This window comes from Ruditapes philippinarum, unplaced genomic scaffold, assembly GCF_026571515.1.
Source record: "Ruditapes philippinarum isolate M1 unplaced genomic scaffold, ASM2657151v2 ctg3350_1_1_1_1, whole genome shotgun sequence".
Taxonomy (NCBI): Eukaryota; Metazoa; Mollusca; class Bivalvia; order Venerida; family Veneridae; genus Ruditapes; species Ruditapes philippinarum.
The window spans coordinates 20,852-27,823 of NW_026854069.1; the positions used below are offsets into that span (position 1 = coordinate 20,852).

The following is a 6,972-nucleotide window of genomic DNA, read 5'->3' on the forward strand; positions in this document are numbered from 1 at the left end:
TCATATATCCACTATTCAAGGCATGATACTGCTTGCAAAACTTACTATAATGCTCACCAAGAGCTTTTTAGCTTTTCCAATTCTTCTTTGAAGGCAGTTATGTGCATATTTTACCTTTTGCTCTCAAATGTAAATATCCTCAGACAATTAACAAAACAAACAAAATGTGCCCCTTTAAATTATAAACATGAAATATATATGCATCACCTCTGCATGACAACTATAAAACTAAAACTAAAAAGACACAAAATGCTTCCCTGAAACAAGAGCAATCAGTGATCCCATGTGTCGCCCCATGACAGCAAATTTCATGCTGCAACTACTGAGTTGCAGGAAGCACAAAAAACATTAACAGGGCAAAACAAGTATTTTCTCTTCCAGAACCATCTCTGTCGAAAAGCATTTAAATCAGAAAACCCATGTAGTATGTACAAGTACTTGAGCTACTGATTAGTCCTGTGAAGTTTCATTGAAATTGCGTAAGTGGTATAGGAGGAGTAGTCCAGACAAAATTAAAAAAAATGATCAAAGGGCCATAACTCATTTTACTACAAAAAGCCAATGAGCCAATGATATGTACAACTCAATATTCCTGTAAAGTTTGGATCAAATTGCACCAGTAATTTTTAAGGAGTAATCCAGACAAGATTTTGTGTACTTGGCAACACAAAAAGCCACCTTTTTATTCAAGGGTCATTATGACTCATAACTCGGCCAAAAATCATTCAAGCGGAAACCTCATGTAAAATACACAATCAATTGAGCTACTAATCCATCATGTTCTGTTTCATTGAAATTGCATAGGTGGTTAAGAGTAGTCTGGACAAACTTTATTAATACCTTTCTTATTCAAGGGTCATAACTCAGCAAATATATTGTTCAATTGGAAATCCCGTTTAATAAATTACTATGCACAAGAACTTGAACTACCAACCAATCCTGTTAAGTCTCAATTAAATGACATTAATGGTATAAGAGGAGTAGTGTAGACAAACTTTTAGATTAAAAATAATTAAAGGGTCATAACTCTAACAAAAAACCATTTAAATAAAAAATGCTAATGATATGCACAACTAAACTTGGTATTGAGTATTACTGTAAAGTTTGGACAAGGTTAGCTTTTAAAAAAGCTAGTAGCGACTCGCTTCGTAATTTTATTCCAGGGGTGTGTTTAAATGTAAAAATGACAGTTCTGTACCTGAAGAGACTTCAGCGAACATCAAAATAAAAGTGACATATAAAGTTACGGAAGCCAGTTCTCTCAGTTTAACAAAGGGGAATACGAGTATATATGAAGATGCATGTAAACAGATAGAATGAATTCCCTATGTCTATGCACATTTACTATATGGCCTGTTGACCTTGACCAAAAATGTTAGATTGGTAGAATTCATAAAGATGTCTCTTTATACAAAGTTAAGTTGTAATATGTTTTTAGTATTGGAATGAGTGACAGACACAAGTCCTATATAGGAATATATTACTGAAGAACTCTCTTGGGTGTGGGCGAATTTAGATTCATGTGGCATGATTATTTGATATGTACAAAGTTCTCAAGTCTCGTAAATCGGACTCGGCCCGGTGAATTTTCGTACTATTAGTTCTATAGTAAATCAGTCAAATTTGAGGTTTAATTCTGGATTCCAATGTTCTTGATGAATTATATACTGTCTTCAACTTTAAACATTAACACTATCTAAGTCAAATGATGCCCAAAATATAATAGGTAAGCCATCTTCTTTTTTCAGAAATCTTTTTTCTGTTGTAACACTGTTTAAATTCACCACTTTAAAAACTCCTGACAGCTGGTGGGTAGTACATCTTTAATCCTTCCACCAACAAATGAGTTCCTGGAGAATACACAAAAAACAACTTTTAAAGTCATCATATAACACACAAAAACTACACACATGCAATAAATACACTTTAATTATGAACAATCTAACTAGAGATGACTTAAATTGGGCCATTTCATAATTTTAAAGAACTACTTTCTAGACTACAATGGGCTGGGTCTAATTCCGTACCGGGTTGAGACCTAAATGAATCCAAAATTTAAGTTAAGCCAAACTTTATACTCATTTCCTAGTAATTTAGTGTTATACAAATACAGTCATATAGGTTTGACATGTCTCTAACAAATTACATTAATGCGGTACAATTTCTTAAATATGAACCTTCATGCGAAAAGTCAGGCTCGGCCAATAGAATTTTACGCAAAAATTTATATTACAAATTCTGTCATATCTTTTGATTCTGTACATGGATTTTCTTTGAATAAAGTTTAGTGTTACCGGCTAATGTCATACAGTTACTTCTATGAAAGAATAAGACCTTATTGCTTAAAAATTGTAATAGAAACTCAATTTCTTTAAATGAGAGCATGAAATTTTGGGTTAAAATACAAGTAATCACAATTAAATGTGCTTTTTTCAATTTTTTTTCCTTCAATATTGTAATAAAACTTACTGATTATGATTTTTACCTATATACCATGGTAAATAAAGTTAAGAACCAACATACACACCCTACATTGTTTGCTTAAGATATCAATAAAGACAAACAGAGGTAATCTTAAGGTTAGCAAAGAGGTTACCATATCACCATGGGCTATGTCTTCTGACAAAGTAAGATTAGCCAACTCTCACACAAATAAGGCTTTAAAAAGATGACACATACTGTCCCCCACTTTAAATCATTGAGAAGTCTTAATATAGTCAGAATTAGAGAAATTTTCTCCTGAAATACATCAAAATAACTACCAAATATTACCCGAGCATTGGGAGGCGCTACCGCCAATAGCTGAAGTTTCAAACTAGACATAAGTTATTACCTTCTCAATGTGTCCTGACAAAGCTGCTGCCAAACAGAGCTGAAGGAGTCCTTCTATAGATCTTTACCAGGATAAGGTAAGGTCATATACTCAAACCCAGGCTTTGGTAACTGCATGGTCTGAAAAAATATGCAACACTAGTACATGCTTAAGAAAATTATAAGGGGCATTTATGCTGTAATTCTAATATCTGAAAAAGAAAGAAAATAATGTCTTAATTAATAAATGGCTAGATTTGTTAATTCACACAGGAGAGCTTATATAAATATTGTGTTCTGAAAAATGCATGCCTGCATGAAAATAGCAGTTAAGACATTATAAACCTAACCTAATTTAACTGCTGTAGCAGCTACAACAACAACAACAACAACAACAACAACAATTATATCAACTGTGTTATTCTAAATGAGCCAATTATCCATAAAATACACTGTTTAATGACTAGAAAATCTTTTATGTGTATATATTACTAGCAAATACATTCTGCAACACAGCAAACATCAAGTTTCACTACACTGAAAATGCCTATATTTCCAAAATATAAATCACATTTGTCCTGTTCAATTGTTAGTTCTTCTTCATTTAAATACAGGACAATAGTGAATATTTACATACTGATTACTACAGCATCAATCCTTTGCTGAAACATCAAAACATATAATGTGTGGTCCATATGAGCAATAGGCTACTATGGTGCTTGTTCGAATCCCATGGCCGGTGAATCTTGGGCCCCTTAGAGAGCTCTGGAATGAGCTTGCCAATCACTTTTTTTACCAATGTAACCAATCTGAAACCACACACTCCCCAATTCCTTCAATGCATAATTTATCCATAATTTAAGATGCATTTCTCTAAAAATTATCATTTTCTATATAAATCTTATAAAAATAAGCTAGATTTATAGCATATTGCTTAACACAGGGTGCAAAAATAAAATTTATCAATTTATAAACTGCTTTTTACAAAATTTAAATTTCATTTTTTAATTCTAAATTTATTTTTACAGTTTTAATTCAATAAAATGTGGTTAATCTTTCATGCAAAGCTCTGTACCTTTCTCCCTGCTTACTGACACAGTAGCAGACATCTACATTTGAAGGGGAGATAACAACAACAACATATATCCCAATTTAAAATGTCAAATTTTAAAATTTGAAATAAAATTTAAAATTTTCAAACCTGTCAGTAATCCTTTATTTTCCTGACTTCTATTCATAAACACAACACTGATGCAAAGTTTCATCCATATCCATCAACCAGTTCCCATTTTTGACATTTCTTATCTTGGACTCGGCCCGGTGAATTTTCGTACTATTAGTTCTATAGTAAATCAGTCAAATTTGAGGTTTAATTCTGGATTCCAATGTTCTTGATGAATTATATACTGTCTTCAACTTTAAACATTAACACTATCTAAGTCAAATGATGCCCAAAATATAATAGGTTAGCCATCTTCTTTTTTCAGAAATCTTCATTCTGTTGTAACACTGTTTAAATTCACCACTTTAAAAACTCCTGACAGCTGGTGGGTAGTACATCTTTAATCCTTCCACCAACAAATGAGTTCCTGGAGAATACACAAAAAACAACTTTTAAAGTCATCATATAACACACAAAAACTACACACATGCAATAAATACACTTTAATTATGAACAATCTAACTAGAGATGACTTAAATTGGGCCATTTCATAATTTTAAAGAACTACTTTCTAGACTACAATGGGCTGGGTCTAATTCCGTACCGGGTTGAGACCAATCCCGGTCAAAATAGACCGGGAGAGACCGGAAGCGACCGGACCGGAGATTAGTATATCCCAGTAAATACATACACAAAATACCGGACAGGATAAAATTACCGGAAAAAAAGAAAAAGAAAATATGCACAGAACCAGATGTACAATTAACCAATTAATTGTTAATTATTTAACTTACTACAGAGATAACAGGTGAAATCGCTAAGTCAAAAGACAGTGTAAATATGATTTATTGAAAAGAATTCATGAAAACAAATATTTTATCATCATTATCATCTTTGCGCTCAAAGCAATACTTGTTCCTTTTTAAAAATGGCGTGAAAATTGAAGGTTTTTTGACGCTATGTAAGATCAAATTTGATTGGCTTAATTATTTTGGATTCCAGCCCAGACAGTTAAATTTTGTAGAAAGCTGGAAGCCAAGCTTAGATTACATTTTTGGATGGATTCGGAGTTTTAGGTTGTTTCTAAGTAAAATCCTATCGTAATACCGGCTCGCCGTGGCGAGCCGGCATAAAATTACAAATACAGTTTTTGAGGAGTTGTCTGAACAAGTTTGGTGACAAGACGGATTGACAGACAGACAATCAGACGATAGAAAAGTGATCCCTATATGTCGCCACTACTTCGTAGAGGCGATACAATGAGGAATAATGTAAAACATAACAAAACTGTCTGCTTCTATGTGCGGTAAGTTTTCACAGCTCTCTTAATATTTGAGCGACAAATAGGACAAATATTCACAAGTGCTGCAAAACCTAAACACACTACAATATGGCCACACTCTAGCAATACAGTCTATTTTTGTGTCCCAACATATTTTACAGATATCTTCATCATGACCTGAGAAAAATAATGGTCCTATTAAAGAATAGTTTATATAGAAATTCTAAGGTAGACAATAAAAATTGTTTTAGGATATGTAAATGTTTCAAGCTGTGTAAGTCCATTTACTGCCATCTTTTAAAGCACTTAATAGAGTTTGAAATAGTTCTATCTTTTGATCATGCATTTCTTTTTGTCTTTTGCTTTCCTCTTCATGACGTTGCTGTAGTGAAGCCATAAAATCTTTCATCATGGACAAAAATTTATCTTGTTTTCTTTTTTTTTACTGGTGGAGGTGAAGGCTCCTGCTTACCTTGATCTATGTCTGTAACTGTTGCAGAGTCATCATCCTTCACACCTGCAATCAAAAAACAAGGGATACAGTGCAAATATAGAGAAGAAATTCAATTTCCTTAATAAGAAACTGGTTTGTTGTCAACTGGGTGAAGAGTTGTATTTTACCACTATGAATATTTCTGTGTAACAAGAGGGCAAGATAATTTGATATTGTTCACAGGGTTCAGTAATGTGATGTGATGAAACACAATGCAAACGTTTTTTGTGTTGTTTTTTTAAAGTAAGCAATTATGTTTATGTTACTTGACAGATTAGTAATATTTTACCATTACTTAAGAGTTCATGGAGATTACAATCTGAAGTTTTAACATACGTTAATGAAAGTCTCCAGTGACCTTAATATGTGTTAGACAGTAGTGTCAGCTCGAATGATGAAGTTGTCGAAGCTGAAGGTATATTTGATTATTATATTGATTATTATATTATATTATATAATCAAGGACGGTAACTTGCACTTTCCAGTACCGTCCATGAACAGGCTCAATCAAACCGAGCCTGCAACATTTTCAATTTTGTCATGTTGGGCTTTCTTTAGGGATTCTGTATTTATCTATTTTAATATTTTAAACCTTATTACATTGAAACTGTTGGCTAAGAATAAGCTGATGCAGAAAACACAAATTCTAATTGAAACTTTGTATAAATATGTAATCAAATATACCTTCAGCTTCGACAACTCCATCATTCGAGCTGACACTACTGTCTAACACATATTTAGGCTGTATATTTGGCATTTTTTCGATGAATTCTAAGGCCTCTGGATGTGTCTTTCTATTATTTCCAGACTTTCTGTTATGGTCGGTAACATTCTTCAAGCCCCTTATCAAGGTTTTCCATCTTCCTTCACATTGTGAGGGAGTGAAAGTATAGTTGTGTTTCTCAAAGTACAAAGAATTTTTTTTCCACATATCCTTTTTCTTTTTCATTTTTCATTTTACTGCCTTCAGTTATTTTTTTATATTGTTCAATAAGCAATAACGTTGCCGGTCTTGTCCAGTACAACAATGCTTCACTAGAACTTGAAGTTGAACAACTGTTATCAGTTGGTGTGTCTATGGCCTCTTGCTCCCCAAATAAAGTTGGTGCATCATAGCCTCCAGAATCTGTAATTATAAGTCAAAGAATTTTAAATAGTTAATGAATTACATACTTATATATGATTATGATCAATCATTAAGTGGCTACAGGTCTGGTACCAGAC

General features: G+C 32.9%; 1 long non-coding RNA gene across 1 annotated transcript; it reads right to left on the reverse strand.

The window, feature by feature from the left end:
- Positions 1–1,569: 1,569 nt before the first annotated feature.
- Positions 1,570–4,465, reverse strand: LOC132738852 (uncharacterized). The gene is made up of 3 exons (XR_009626925.1): positions 4,013–4,465; positions 2,834–2,952; positions 1,570–1,850 (listed from the first exon to the last, which is right to left on the reverse strand). It is a non-coding gene; the product is annotated as an uncharacterized LOC132738852 (long non-coding RNA).
- Positions 4,466–6,972: the final 2,507 nt, after the last annotated feature.